Source organism: Ursus maritimus, unplaced genomic scaffold, assembly GCF_017311325.1.
Source record: "Ursus maritimus isolate PB19 unplaced genomic scaffold, ASM1731132v1 scaffold_13, whole genome shotgun sequence".
NCBI lineage: Eukaryota > Metazoa > Chordata > Mammalia > Carnivora > Ursidae > Ursus > Ursus maritimus.
In genome coordinates, this window is record NW_024423675.1 from 16,993,292 (window position 1) to 17,009,797 (window position 16,506).

General features: G+C 39.9%; 1 long non-coding RNA gene across 1 annotated transcript in view; it reads right to left on the minus strand.

Annotated features, from left to right (window-relative positions):
- Window positions 1–1,715: 1,715 nt before the first annotated feature.
- Window positions 1,716–16,506, minus strand: part of LOC103675854 — a 407,534-nt gene continuing 392,743 nt past the window's right edge. Inside the window, exon 6 of the long non-coding RNA XR_571925.2 lies at window positions 1,716–2,981. This is a non-coding gene — a long non-coding RNA (uncharacterized LOC103675854). The remainder of the gene's footprint in view (window positions 2,982–16,506) is intronic.

The window sequence follows — 16,506 nt, forward strand, 5'->3', positions numbered from 1 at the left end:
CCCATTTTGAATTTCCTGTTAGGACGTGGAGGGGTCTACGGGGCATTGTACTGCCTCCTCATCCCTAGAGATGCACTTCCTCCCATGCTGGCTTTATTTTAATAGAAATTTAGTTGCACAGCCTATTAAGTAAGAAAGAGAAATTAATGAATCTTGCTGAAAGAAAAAAAATCTGAAGAACTACACCTGTGGCATGACACATTTGGCTAATATTTCCTAAAGATATAACACATTCCTTACATTGGCAAAGAGGGAAGTATAATTTATGTGGTGCTCTCTAAATACTGTGTTTGTTGTACTTAACTATTGGTGAGATTTATTTGTTTTTCACTTGAAATCACTGTGAATCTTATTACCCCAAAGACATAAATAAACTCCATATTTCTGGCATTCTTTTACTTACCCTGACGACATATGGTCCCAACTACAGAATTTGTATTTTTATAAATACAAATATATAAAATCAAATTTACTGATGTATAAGTACATATAACAAAATGTGCCATTTTAAGTGTAAAATTAAAAAAGTTTTAACAAATGTATATATCTGTGTAACCACTGGTACAGCCAAGATAAAAAACATTTTCAACAACCCCAAAAGTTCTCTTGTATCCCCTTCCAGTCAATGTGCTCACCCACCCCCAGCCTCTGGCCTCCACTCATTTGTTTTCTGTCATTATAGATTAGCTTTGTCTTTTCTAGTGCTTTTTATAGCTGGGTTCATACAGTACATACTCTTTTGTGTCTGGTTTCCGTAGCTCAGCATAATGTTTTTGATGGTCATCCGTGTTACTGAGTGTGTCAGCTCTAGAATTTGTATTTTTATTAGGGCTACTCGTACATTCATTCAAGAAACACCTGCTATGTGCTAGGCCCTGTTCTTGACAGTGAAATAACTGTGAACAAGAAGGAGACAAATTCCTGTTCTCGTGGAGCTTGCATTTTAGCAGAGATAGGAAACAAAAATTTCCTAGATGTACACATAACTGGTATGGTTGCTAGAGACAAAAATAAAGCAGGAAATGAGTATTAAGGAATGCTTGGAGATTTTAGACACTATTATCTGGGAAAACTTCACTGTAAGTATATTTCTGAAAGTAGAAGGAGGTGAAGGAGCAAGTATAAAGGTATTTAGAAGAGCATTCTATGCAGAAGCAAGTACAAATAAAATCTTTATAAAGAAAGAGAGAGAGTGTGTGGGGGTGAGGAGGGGCAGAGGGAAAGTCTTAAGCAGACTCTGTGCAGAGCATGGAACCTGAGGTGGGGCTCGATCTCCTGATCCTGAGATCACTACCGGAGCCAAAACCAAGAGTTGGACACTTAACTGACTGTGCCACCCAGGCAGTGCCCCTATTTTGAACATATCTTAAAGGTAGAGTCAATAGTATTTGACTGAACGTGTGATGTGAGAGAAAGAAAATAGTTAAGGATGACTCTAAGGTTTTTGGCCTGAGTAATTGGAAGTACACAGTTAAGATTAGGGGAAAAAGAGAGAGAGAGAGGGAGAGAGAAATTAGTTGTGGTATGAGAAACAAAGACAGGAATTCACTATAGGCATGTTAAATTTGAGATGCCCATTGTTGAGTGAGCAGATATGAATCTGGGTATTAAAGGAGAGATTAGGATTAGAAATATACATTTGAGGTCAACAGCAACATACAGATGGTTTTTGAAGTCATGAGACTGGATGATATAAACAAGTACATGGAGAAGAGGAGAGTCTATGGATCAACTATCAAACAGTCCAACTCCAACTTCAGATATTGTGAAATGAGGATGAGCCAGGAAAGGAGACTTAAAGGAGGGGCTAGGTAATGACGATAAGCCAAGAGAGCATGCATCCTGGAACTCAAGTGAAGACAGCAAATGGAAGAAAAGGATGCATCAACTACGTCAAATAATGCTGATGGTTCAAATAAAATAAGGACTGAGAATTGGCTTTTGGACTTCTCAATTGGCAGTGATGTCATCGGTGACTCTACAAATGATTTAGTGAAGTGATTGGGAGTAAATTCCTTATTAGAGTGAATTTTGAAAAGAATAGGTGAAAAGAAATGAGACAACTTTTTTGAGGGACTTTACAAAGGGAACATTGACATGTCAATTATTGGATGGGAAAGTGGGATCAAGAGGATAGGATTTAAGATGGGAGAATTTTTTTCCTAATGAGAATGATCCAGTAGAGAGGGAAAAATTGGTGAAGCAGAGGAAAGAGGTGCTAAAGTGATAGAGAATGAAATCTAGTACAAAAGTGGAGGGCTTGGCACTAAATAGAAGCATAGACCCTTTATCCAAAAGGCAAGGCTGAGTAGATAGTCCCAGGTGTAGACAAGTGAAAGATGGAGAGTTTGTGGAAGTTGTCTTTACATAGCTTCTATTTTAAGAGGTAAAGGAGGAGCAAAGGTCATAAGCGGAGAGTGAGGATGGAGGATGAGATATTGACTATTTGAAAGAGGTGAGGGAAAAATGTAAGGAAGAGGATGGTGTGGGCCAGTGAGTACATAGACTAGGGACACATAGTATTATTACTCCGTTTCCCTGAGAGCACACTTGACATTTTGGTTATGATTTAAGTGAGGACCAGTCACCAGCGTTCTGTTGAGTGTACCCCTGCCATGTTTGCACAATGGAAGAGTTGCGTTCAGTTTGAATTGAGGTGTTTCCGTTATCTATTGCTGCATAACAAATCCCCAGACACAGTAATTTTAAAACAACAATTTGTTATTTCGCACACGTCTATGGTTTGACCTGTTGGTTCTTCCGTTTCACAAGGTATCAGGCGGAGCTATAGTAATATGGTGGATTTGAATGGGCAGAAATGCCCACAATAGCTCACTCACATGTCTGTATCTTGGCAAGATGGCTGGCCGACTGGGCTGGGACGGCTGGACTTCTCTGTCTCTGTGTAGTGTCAGGGCCTTTTCTCTTCCACCTGGCATCTCTAGCAGGTAGTCAGACTTATTGCATGGCAGCTCAGGGCTCTAAAAGTAGAAAAGCAGAAGCTGCTAGTACTTTTTAAGTCTGAGGCCTGGAACTGGCATAGTATCACTTCTACCACATTCTGTTGGCTCAGTGAGGGAGAGGACCACAAGAAAGCGTGGCACATTTGGGGCTATGGTTGGAGACTAGCTATCAGAATCTATTCTGTGGCTTTCATTGATTCACATTTCTTCCATATGTAAAATATATTCACTCCCTTCCCAAGACCTCAAAACCTCCATCTCAGGATAGTGTCATGCTCAGGCTTTGAAGCCTACAATGTCGTCAGTGGGGGTTGCTCCTGCTCCTTGGGTGTACTTCTACTTGATCTGAAGATGTGTAAAGACACAGTATCTGATTCCCTCCCTCTTGCCAAACACCCAACATATGACAGCAAGACACAACAGGAAAACAAGAGATGCTCCCATTTAAAAGGGGGTGGGACAGGAAACATTAAGAGTTACTGGTCCATAGCAATTCTGAAATCCAGCAGGGCACATACCACCAATTTTCTCTACTCCAGGGGCAAGGAACAGACATTTATTGAGACAGAAATTTGTTCTCTGGGACCAGTTCTCCTTGGGTCTTTGTTCTCTTCCTTGAACTCTTGCCTACACAAAGACCATCCTTTCTTTTCCATAAGACATGGTCCATGTTTGCATCTCAGCCTGACTCTTGCCTGTTTTATAAGTTAGGAGCCAAAAGTGTCTTTTCCTTTTGAACTATTTGCCCCTTCCATCTCAAGCGGTTATAATTCCTTTAAAAACGTGGTGGATTTTAAAATGATCACATTATCACCCACTTCACTGAACAAAAGCCTTATTCTGCTTGGAAATCTCCTTATTCAGATTCTCCCTTCATTAACTACCCTTTCTAGCTTTTATGATAAAACAGGTGACAGTTTTTTCAGCTGATTGGCTAGTAGATAACCCAGGTCCCTGATTTCCCAGTCCCCAATAGTAATTTCTTCACTCCCCTTCCATTCTTCACTAATCGTCTTGTTAAGGCTCTTCTACCTTCTGTCTGGTCCCACAGAAAATGCCACTAATTTTAGGTTTCTATTATGTCAGCATAATATTTCTAGGAATAAATTTCTATTTGTCTATTGCTGCACTATAAATAGCCCCCAAAACATAATGGTTTAAAGCAACAGCAATGTATTATTTCTCATAATTATGTGACTTGTCCATGCTGTTCTTTTGCATCACATGGTTTTGGCCAAAGCTGCTATCATCTGGGGCTCAAACTGAGCTGGTGCTTTGGCAGGGACAACTGCAAGGCTGGGTACTGCCAGGCATCTCTTTGCCATATGACCCCTTCATGTGATGTCTCCATGGAGCCATCAGCGAGGTGAAATTCAGCAGGGGAGCTGAATTCCAATTACTAGGTTAGGGCTCCCCAAAATGCAAGTGGGAAGCTGTCAGTCCTTCTTTAGTCTTAGGCCTGGTCCGGCACAGTATTATTGCCACTGTATTCTGTTGTTTAAGGTGAGCCACATATCAGCCAGGTTTGCTATGGGAGGAGGGTACAGAACCCTGGGAGGTCCTTTTCATTGGGAGCTCTCTTTGAAGGCCCAGATACCATACCAGATGGGGAGAGTGAAACAGAGGAGCTAAGGAACCTGAGAAAACATGTAAGTGAATAATTTTAATGATGAACCATGGAATTTAAGCTAAACAGGGAGAGAATAAAAGGTTGGTGGGATGGGGAGGATCAGTATTAAGGTGATAGAATTCCTGGGGTGCCTGGGTGGCTCAGTCGTTAAGCGTCTGCCTTCGGCTCAGGGCGTGATCCCGGCGTTTTGGGATCAAGCCCACATCAGGCTCCTCCGCTGTGAGCCTGCTTCTTCCTCTCCCACTCCCCCTGCTTGTGTTCCCTCCCTCTCTCGCTGGCTGTCTCTCTCTCTCTCTCAAATAAATAAATAAAATCTTTAAAAAAAAAAGGTGATAGAATTCCTGGGTCCTCATAGAGTTGAAAAATCTTCTACTGAGATATGAGAGCGAGCTGGAAAGTAAGGATGTATTGCATAGAGAATGAGAAGCTTAAAACTGGATTATGTAGGGGTTGTGAGTATTGATGATGCCCAAAACTAAGGTAGTGGTCTTTTCTTTTCTTTTCTTTTCTTTTCTTTTCTTTTCTTTTCTTTTCTTTTCTTCTTTTCTTTTTTAAAGATTTTTATTTATGTGACAGAGAGAGGCACAGTGAGAGAGGGAACACAAGCAGGGGGAGTGGGAAAGGGAGAAGCAGGCTGCCTGCTGAGCAGGGAGCCCAATGCAGGGCTTGATCCCAGGACCCTGGGATCACAACCTGAGCCGAAGGCAGAAGCTTAATGACTGAGCCACCCAGGCGCCCCAAAGGTAGTGGTTTCATCCCTGGTTACACATTGCCATCACTTCAAGAGCTTTAAAAAAATTACCAATGCCTGGGCCTCTTTCCAAACCAGCAAATCAGTATTTCTTTGTATATATAGTTATTTATTTTAAAGAGGGAGAGGGAGAGAGAGAGAGAAGAGAAGGGGGGCAGGGGCAGAGGGAAAGAGCATCTAAGCAGGCTCACACCCAGCATGGAGCGTGATGGGGCTTGATCTCACAACCCTAAGATCATGACCTGAACCAGAATCAAGAGTTGGATGCTTATGACTAAGCCACCCAGGTGCCCAATCCCTCAACTCCTTTTTTTTAAAGATTTCCAGGTGAGTCTAGTATCCATTTAACACTGTGGACCACGGGGGCGCCTGGGTGGCACAGCGGTTAAGCATCTGCCTTCGGCTCAGGGCGTGATCCCGGCGTTATGGGATCGAGCCCCACATCAGGCTCCTCTGCTATGAGCCTGCTTCTTCCTCTCCCACTCCCCCTGCTTGTGTTCCCTCTCTCGCTGGCTGTCTCTATCTCTGTCAAATAAATAAATAAAATCTTAAAAAAAAAAAAAACCTTTAAAAACACTGTGGACCACTGATCGTAAGGTAGTTCACAAGTCCCTACCACAGTATGTACCAAGTATTATCCTAAATCTTTACTCACATTTCCTCACTTAGTATTCACTGAAATCTATGAGATACATACTATTATTTCTATTTCACAGATGAGGAAACAGCCTCAGAGGTTAACCAGGTCTGCCTGGCACCAGAGCCATACTCTTAACCTTCTAATTTCTTTTCTCCAACAAATGTGTGGGTGGGGTAGAATAAAAGTTACTAAAAAGTTCTTAGAAATATGTTTAATTTCCGCTCTTAAGTATTTATGCATATTGATCATATATTATTTCTTTAGATAAAAATTGCTTTGTAACCAGCTGATATCACTTTCTTTAGTTCACATCTCAGGAAATTTGAGCCTGATTAGACAGAAGAGACCCCAGGGGCATTCACACAAAGTACCTCCATCCCATACACACACGTAAAATTTCTGCCCAAGTGCTATTTGAGAAAATCTGAAAAAATGATTTTGTACTTAGCATATATCTACCCTTTAAAAAATTACTCTTACCACAGAGAGAAAATGAAAATAGAACTTCTCCTTGTATTCCTTTAAACAATACACTTTTATTTGGATTTCCCTATAATAAGTATTTTTAATGCAAGGCATTTTTAGAAAGGAAGGAACTGGACAGAAATTTAGAACGGCAAATGAAAACCACAAAGTGCTCAGGCATGGAATAAATTTGACCTACACAAACACCTGATTCCCTAGGGACGATAGTCATTTTTGAGTTAAATCACAACTCAAGAGTGCCATTTGATACTAAAATTTTCATTCAAAAAGACCAAGAACCCAAAGTTTTAGGGGCTCCTGGGTGGTTCAGGTGGTTAAGCCTCTGATTCTTGATTTTCACTCAGGTCATGATCTCAGAGTTGTGACACTGAGTGCGGAGTCAGGCTCTGAGCTAGGCGTGGAGTCTGCCTAAGGTTCTCTCTCTCCCTCTCCCTTTGCCCCTTCCTCACTTCTAAACAAACAAACAAACAAACAAACAAATAAACAAACTAAGTTTTGACCGACTAGGAAGGGCATTTCATTTAAAAAGACTTTCTGGGGGCTCCTGGCCGGCTCAGCTGGTGGAGCGTTCGACTCTTGATCTTGGGGTTGTGGGTTCAAGCCCCACGTTGGGTGTAGAGATTACTTTAAAAAAAAAAGTCTCTTTGGCAATCTATCGCATCACTGTATTTCCTATTAAACCTTGGCTCAAAGTCTCCTTCCCCTAAAAGCTTCCTTGACACACCACACCCCAAACTGGTCATTCTCTTATTTTGTGTTGATTCATATTTATACCAAAACTTTTTTCCAGTTTCATTGAGAAATAATTGGCATCTATCACTGAATAGGTTTAAGGGATACAGCACGATGGGTTGATGTACATATATTGTGAAATGATTGCACAAGAGGTTCAGCAACCATCCTCTCATACAGATTCACCGGAACGAAAGAAAGAAACAATGGAAAAAGATTCCTCCTTGTGACGGAACTCTTAGGATCTACGATCGTAACAATTTTCCTGTGTGTCATACAACAGTGTTAGTTGTGGCATGTTGTACACTATCCCCAGTACTTATTTATCTCAGTTATCTTAGGAATTTTGCACCCTTTTGACCACCTTACTCCAAGTTTTCTTCCCCACATCCTCCACCTCTGGAAACTACAAGTCTGATCCCTTTTCTATGAGTTTGCTTCTGTTTTTGTTTTTTAGATTCCACAAACCTAAAAAATTTAGATAAGTGAGATCATACAGTATTGGTCTTTCTGTCTGACTTACATAACTTAGCACAATGCCTTCAGGTTCCACCCATGTTGTCACAAATGGTAGGATTTCCTCATTTTTTATGGTTGAATAATAGTCCATTGTGTATATCTACCATATTTTCTTTATCCATTCACCCACTGATGGACACTTAGGTTGTTTCCATGTCTTGACTATTGTAAATAATATGCTGCTATGAATATGGGGGTGCAAGTATCTTCTTGAGTTCGTTTTCTTCCCCCTTTGGATATATTCCCGGAAGTAAGATTGCTGGGTCATATGGTAGCTCTATTTTTAATTTTTTGAGGACCCTGAATACTGTTTTTCATAGTGGCTATTTTAATTTACAATCCTGTCAAGAGTGTGCAAAGTTTCTGTTTCTCCACGTTCATGCTAGCATTAGTTATCTCTTGTCTTTTTGATTATGGCTATTCTAGCAGGTGTGACCTGATATCTTATTGTGGTTTTAATTGCATTTTCCTAATGACCAGTGATGTTGAGCATCTTTTCATGTACCTATTGACCTTTTGTACATCTTCTTTGGAGAAATTTCTATTAAAGTCCTTTGCTCATTCTTTAATTTGGTGTTTTTTTGTTTGTTTTGTTTTTGTATTTTTTGTTTTTTTGGTTTTTTTTTTTCTCTTGAGCTTATGAGTTCTTCATATTTTTTGGATATTAACCCCTTATCAGATACATGGTGTGCAATTTTTCCCCCATTTCATAGGTTGTCTTGGTTTCTTTTTGTTAATTTTTTTTTTCCTGCGCAGAGCTTTTTAGCTTGATGTAGTCCCACTGTTTATTTTTTATTTTGTTGCTTGTACTTTAGGTGTCATATCCAAAAAAATCATCACCAAGACCCATGTAAAGGAGCTTTATTCCTTTCTTCAAGAAGTTTCATGGTTTCAGGATTTATATTCAAGTCTTCAATCCATATTGAGTTAATTTTTGTGAGGAGTATAAGATATGGGTCCAATTTCTTTCTTTCACATGGGACTATCCAATTATTCCAGCACCATTTATTGAAGAGACTATCTTTTCTCCACTGAGTATCCTTGGCTCCTAATATTAGTTGACTGTATATGCCAGGGTTTATTTTTGTGCTCTCAATTCTATTCTATTGGTCTATTTGTCTGTTTTTATGTCAGTACCATACTGTTTTGATGACTGTAGCTTTATACTATAGCTTGAAATCAGGAAGTGTGATGCCTCCTGCTTTGTTCTTCTTTCTCAGGATTTCTTTGGCTATTTGGGGTCTTTTGTGGTTCCATACAAATTTTAGGAGTATTTTTCCTACTTCTGCAAAAAATGGCATTGGAATCTTGATAGGGATTGCATTGGCTTTTGGTAGTATTGACATTTCAGCAATATGAATTCTTTTAATCCATGAACACAGAATACCTTTCCATTTATTTGTGTCTTTGATTTCTTTCATCAACTTCTTGAGGCTTTCAGAGTAGAGATTTTTCACCTCCTTAGTTACAATTTATTCCTAAGTATTTTATTGTCTTTGATGTTATTGAAAATGAAACAGATTTCTTTTTTTCTTTTCCAGAAAATTCATTGTTATTGTGTAGAAATGTTACTGATTTTTGTATGGCAATTTTGTATCCTGCAACTTTACTGAATTCATTGATTAGATCTAAGAGTTTTTTGATCGAGTCTTTAGGATTTTCTCTATCTAAAATCATGTCATCTGAAAATAGAGACAATTTTACTTATTCATTTCCAATTCTGTTATCTTTTATCTTTTTTCTGATTGCTCTAGTTAGGACTTCTAGACTACGTTGAGTAGGAGCTGGGACACTTATCCTGCTCCTGATCTTAAAGGATAAACTTTCAACCTTTCCCCATTGAGTGTGATGTTAGCTGTGGGCTTGTTATATGCGGCCTTTATTATGTTGAGGTATGTTTTTTCTATGCCTAATTTATTAAGAATATTTGTCCTAAATAAATGTCGAATTTTGTCAAATGCTTTTTTCTGTGCTGTTGAGATGATCATGATTCTTTTCTTTCATTCTATTAATGTGATGTATTGGATTGATTGATTTGCAAATGTTGAACCATCCTTGCATATCAGAGATAAATCCCATTCTATCATGGCGAATGATCCTTTTAATGTGCTACTGAATTTGGTTTGCTAGTATTTTATTGGTAATGTTTGCATCCATACTCATCAGGGATATTGGCCTGTAGTTTTCTTTTCTAGTAATGTCTGTTTCTAGTTTTGGTATCAGAAAAATAGTCTCATAAAATGTATTTGGGAATGTTCCCTTCTTTTCAATATTTTGTAAGAGTTTGAGAAGAATTGATGCTAATTCTTTTTTAAATGTTTGGTAAGGGTGCCTGGGTGGCTCAGTTGGCTAAGCGACTGCCTTTGGCTCAGGTCATGATCCTGGAGTCCCAGGATCAAGTCCTGCTTTGGGCTCCCTGCTCAGCAGGGAGTCTGCTTCTCCGTCTGACTCCCTCTGACTCTCTCCCCTCTCGTGCTCTCTTTCTCTCTCAAATAAATAAACAAAATAAAATAAAAAAGAATACATGTTTGGTAAAATTCATCAGTAAAACTATCTGGTCCTGGGCTTTTCTTTGTTGGGAGATTTTTGATTGCTGATTTAATATCCTTACTAGTAATTGGCCTACTCAGATTTTCTATTTCCTTCTGATTCAGTCTTGATAAGTTTACATTTCTAAGAACTTTTCCATTTCTTCTACGTTGTCCAGTTTGTTGGCATTAAGTTGTTCAGAGTAGCCTCTTATGATCCTTTCAGTTTCTGTGGGGTCCATTGTAATGTCTCCTTTTCCATTTATAATTTTGTCAATTTGATGCGCTCTCTTTTTCCCTCAGTCTAGCTAAGGGCTTGTCAATTTTGTTCACCTTTTCAAAGAATTGGCTCTCCATTTTGTTAATCTTTTCTATGTTTTTCTGTGCTCGATTTCACTTATTTCTGCTCTAGTCTTTATTATTTCCATTCTTCTGCTAACTTTGGGCTCAGTTTTTTCTTTTGCTAGTTCCTTAAGGCATCGAGTTAGGTTGTTTATTTGGGATTTTTCCTGCTTCTTAATGTAGGCATTTATTGGTATGAACTTCCCTCTTAGAACAGCTTTTGTTGCATCCCACAAGTTCTGGTACATTGTAGTTTCCATTTTTGTTTGTCTCAAGAAACTTCTTAATTTCACCTTTAATTTCTCCTTTGATCCATTGGTTGTTCAGGATAGCGGTGTTTAATTTCCTTGTGTTCATGAGTTTTCCAGTTTTCCTCTTGTTATTGATTTCTAGTTTCATGCCCTGTGGTCAAAGAATGTACTTAGCATGATTTCAATCTTATTGAATTTGCTGACTTGCTTTGTGGCCTAACATATGTTCTATCCTAGAAAATGTTCCATGTGCACTTGAGAAGAATGTGTATTCTGTTGTTGTTGGATAGAATGTTCTATATATATTTTGATTAGGTCAATTTGGTCAGTGTTGTTCAAAGCTGCTGTTTCCTTATACATTCTCTGTATGGATGATCTATCCATTCTTGAGAGTGGGGTATTAAAGTCTACAACTATTATTGTATTACTGTACTTTATTTCTCCTTTTAGCTCTATTTGGTTTTTGCTTTATATTTCATCATTCCAATGTTTGGTGCATAGGTGCATAAATATTTATAATTGTTATATCTTCTTGATGTATTGACCCCTTTGTCATTATATAAGGACCTTCTTGGTCTCTTTTTACCAGTTTTAGTTCAAAATCTATTTTGTCTAAGTTTAGCTACCCCTGTGTTTTTTTGTTTATTTTGTTACCGTTTACCTGAAATGTCTTTTTTCACCCCATCACTCTCAGTCTATGTGGGTCTTCAATGCCAAAGTGAAGTTCTTGTAGGCAGCATATTGTTCAATCTTGTCTTTTGTTTTTTTAAATCCATCCAATCATTCTCTGTCTTTTAGTTTGAGAACTTAATCCATTTACATTTAAGGTAATTATTGATAAGTAAGGACTTACCATTGCTATTTTGTTAATTATTTTCTGGTGTTTTGGTGACCTATTTTTCCTTGTTTCTTATCATGCTGTCTTTTTGTGTTTTGATGTCTTTTGGTATTAGTACACTTTGACTTATTTATCATGTTCTATTTTGTAATTAGTACAGGATTTTCCCTTGTGGTTTTGCTCTGCAGGCAGGGGAAATCACAGGCTGTGTTCTATGGTCAAGTGCCATTCTGCGTAGGGCTGTTAAATGGGTACACAGCTTCCTGTGTGCTCTGGTTAGTTTCCCTAGTTGGATAGGCTAAAGGCTGTATTTAGCCATGAGTAGGGCTATGAATTAGATTCCCTGCCCTAGTGCAGCAGGAGAAGCAGCTCTAAAACTGGTAAAGGTCCTTATTGTCTCAACTCAAGCCAACCTGCACTCCAGTTTCTCTGACCAATCAGGGCCACCAGTTTGCTCTGCAATTTATTGGCTCTGACTGCCTACCTCTCTGCTTGACTGCTGCTGGGCCAAACAGGTTCCAGAGTCATCACCAGCTCTTCTGCTCAAATGAGGCTGAAAGGCACTCTCCGCAGTGGGTGGGGCTGTGATTCAGCTCCTTGCCTGGGTGTGGGCAAACTCGGCTCTTAGACTGCCAGATCTCCTTATTTAAGGATCTACATCAAGCAGATCGGCAGTCCATTGAGTTCCTTGGTCAGAGTTTGCCCCTGATTTGATTCTGCAGATGAGCAAAACTGCTGATTGGGGTACTACTTGGGCACTGCAGGTATGAGCATGGTCTGCCAAGATCCATACGCTGGTTGTTGCAAGCCCCTGTCCCCTTCCCGATCATAGTCAGATTCCCAGTGGCTGAGCCCCACAGAATCCCATGTAATTCCTGTGGGGCGAGAGCAGAGTAGTGGCTCTGGCAAAGCAACCCACAATGTTTTGGCAGTGCTGGTTGTCTCTCCTGGGTCCTCTTTTCCCACTGGAGAAGCCAGAGGCTCACGGGAGACCTTTCTGAATGTTGCTGCTGGCCTTGGGAGGGGACACAGCAGGCAGGGTAGTGTGGAGCTGTCTCTTTTACCCTTCTAATGCAGTCTGTCTTAGTCACCGAGGGACAGCGGGGTGCTTTAGCCTTGCCCTTGTGTTCTAGGATCCTCTCAGGGGTATCTTACTCTTGAAGAGTTGTTAGTTGTTCTTATGAGGAGGAATGAAGTCAGGAACAGTCTAGGTCATTATCTTGGTGATGTCACTCCTTATGCCAAAAACTTTTGTGACACCAATCCACTCCAAATTTGTATGTTTCTCCAACTGATCCATGAACTTCTTGAAGTCAAAAACCCTATATTTTTCTTCTTCTCCTTCTTCTTCTTCTTCTTCTTCTTCTTCTTCTTCTTCTTCTTCTTCTTCTTCTTCTTCTTCTTCTTCTTCTTCTCCCCCCCCCCCTTTTTTTAAACATTCTTGCCTTGCTGCTAGGTATAATATAGGCCAATAGTTAGCACCTGAGTAATAAATGAGTGTTGAATGAATGAATGAATGAATGAATGAATGAATAATATATTGGGGGCTTGGAAACATGCCTAACCACTGAAGATTGCACTAGGAAAGAATGGCTGGGCACTGTCACACATATAGTTTCACTTAGTCATCACGATTACTCCATGACGGAGGTAGTATTAATATTAGCACATAACATAGGCAGAAACTGAAGCTTCGAGACATTCAATAATGTCTGAGCTTGCATGGCTGGGGCAGTCATGATGCAAGTGCAGAGCTGTTCGTTTCTAAGCTCGTAGCCCTTCCCGCCACTCTGAACCACTGCCGTGTTAGTCAAGGCTTTTTCTTTGGCACAGCTGATGGAAAACCGACTTAAACTAGTTTGGGATAAAAGAAGGCTTTAATTGGAAGAATCACAAAATAATGGGAAGGTCTGCAGAAGCCAGGGTTGTTCTGGGAACATCAGAAACAGGAACTGGGAAGAAGAGACCATCAGGCTAGGCTGTCTGTGCTCAGGCTCCATTCTCGCCTCATGAACAGAAACTCTCTCTGCGTTGTTGGCACAGAGAGGCATGAGGACCACCAGCAGCCCCGGACTCATGTCTTTCCCCCTTCATGACTGGACAGGCCCCCGTGTATGTATTATCCCTTTAAATCTAATTGACCCACTAATTTTATGTGCATCACAGAAAATTTCTCTTGGAGAAAGAAAGGCAAACTATTCCATGGCTTTAGAATACAACATGCTGGAGAGGCACAGGACTGGCCTGCATGATAAATGGCCAGCATGCTGCCCTGAAAGAAGACAGTGGAGGTCTACCGCATCCTCTGTGCCTTCATCCAATATGACTCATATCTATTGCCAGATCTCTGTGTTCATCTAATTAACTATTTTGCTATTATTAATGCACAGGTGTCTAGAAGGTCCACTTAAGTTTTAAAATTGTCTAATATGGTATTTTTAAACAGATTTTATTTGAGAGAGAGAGAGAACACGAGTGCGCATGAGCGGGGAAGGGGCAGAGGGAGAGGGTGAAGCAGACTCCCTGCTGAGTGGGGAACCCTACATGGGGCTCAATCCCAGGACCCTGAGATCATAACCAGAACCGAAGTCAGACACTTAACCAACTGAGCCACCCAGAAGCCCTCTAATATGCTATTAACAGATAACCAGGTTCTTAATGCTTTAACAATGACACTGATGGTATTTTTGCTTGTTATAATCGGCTTTTGTCTCCCAAATTGATTAAGTCAGTTCCTGGTACTAGAGAAGCACGACTGAGCTCACATTATCACCGTGCCAATATTTCCTAGTCATTTTAAGGCGGTGTCGTACACAGGGCAATTGCAGTGCTTTTCCACTTTTTTCTTTCTTCTTCGTGCCATAAATCTCATTCAAATAAAAATGTATCCAATTTCTCAACATATAAAACAGATAAATGCAGGACTGTTGTTTTCCCTGAGGGAATTCAGAATGGGGTGTGGCACACCTGCTGTTTTGCTCCCCTGCAATGCCTAACTTTTAGGTGGTCTCCAAGGAGGTCCCTCAGGATAGAATCTGTCCCCCCCTGGTGGAGGGGGAGGGCCCTATCCTGGAAGCCAGAAGATCTGGTTCTGCTGGTAATTAGTTGTGCAACCTTTGGCAGACATTTAACCTCTATCTTTTTCCATGGATATGATGGGGATAATAATATTGCCCGTTCCAATTTCTGGGGTTGTTGTTAGGATCAAATGACACGATGGATACAAACGTCCTTGGCAAATGGTAAAAACTAGTATAAACATGTGAGAGGCCTCAGTGTACTTACATATCAGTAAGCATTTGTTGATGCAGACAGAACTTTGTAATCCAGGACAAAACTTCTTAAAAAGTCCCCATTTAAAACCTTTTTGTGTCTCTAGTAATTTTAAGATAGTTGCATATAGGAATGTTGAAATAGAATATCTTTTTAGCATACATAAGCAGGCAGTGTCAATTTTATGAACTATCTAACATTAGCCAGGAGTTCTACATGTAGGTGCTGGGTCCTAGAAACACCTTAAGATAAGTCTATGGAAGAAAAGATGGAGAAAAGTCTGGAGCATAAAAGTAAATTGTGTGAGCAGTAAGGGCAAATTCTATAAGCTTGTGGGAAAGGACCACTTGAATTAATTGGTTTCGCCATCAATCACAGGCTGTTGATTGCTCTAGGAACAGGGTGTAAATCCCATGAAATGAAAAGTGGGGCTGCAAAATATAAATCTATTTCAACCCACTGTTAAGAAAGGAAATGAGTAGCACTGTTCAAATGTTGTATTTCCTCTTGCCAAATGCAACAATTAGGTCCACACTTTCATGAATTAACCTGTGAAGTGAATAAATCTTCTCTTCAACAGTTTCATGTCATTGGTTCAAATGGTGTAACATTTCTTACATAAAGAACTTAAGAGAATAAATCCATTAGGGAAAGTGGGGGAATTTATTGTACTCCAAGGCTGTGCTTTTAAACAGACCTCGACTGTATTGGAACAAAAAACGGCCTTGTGTTTAAGGCTTGTCAATTCCAGGTTTGCAATAGGCATTGTAAGAAACCAACAAACTATCCGCAGATTTATTCCACATCTCTTTACACTAGAAACTGCTGCTTTGTGTTTGTATCTCACCTAATGCCTAGTAGCCTGTTCCCAGGAGATGAGTTTGGGAAAAAGACGGTGTTCCCAGGTCAGCCACAGCCATTTAATTTTTATTTATTTTTCCAGTAAAATCTGTACTTTCTTAATTTCTACAACTGTGGTAAAAATGAAATCTGTGAGCTGACACATCATTTCTGTTGGTCACCTCAGAAACTTCCTGAACACACCATTTATAAGTGATATCATTTCCTTCAAATACATAGATTTTTTTTTCTCCTTTCGCTCTGGAGGCTAAGAAAGAATCCCACTTTACCTTTTCCATAAATATCAACAGTTCAGTGGAAAGCTGTTTATTTTTCTCCAGAAGCACATTAAGGCTACCAAGCAACCACAGCGGCTTTTCACAACTCAGAATTCAAGACTAGGAGGAGCCAGCCATGACTCTCCCTCCCGAGGAAAACAAGCGTTGCTTTACCTCAGGCTGTTTGTGAGAAAGGATATTCCTTTTCCTCTTTTTTCCACTGATATTCACCCCAAACTCTACTTCAGAGAAAGTAAAAAGGGCTCAGGGACACTTTAAAGTTAGGCTATTGGAAAGTTAACCACATCACAGGATAGAATAAGCATTGTATACAGTAGGTTACTTTTCACATCAGAATAGGTCAAGATATATTTTTTCACAGCCCCCCTCCCCTGACCTGTTGGGAGATTATTTTAAAAATAAATTAAATACGTG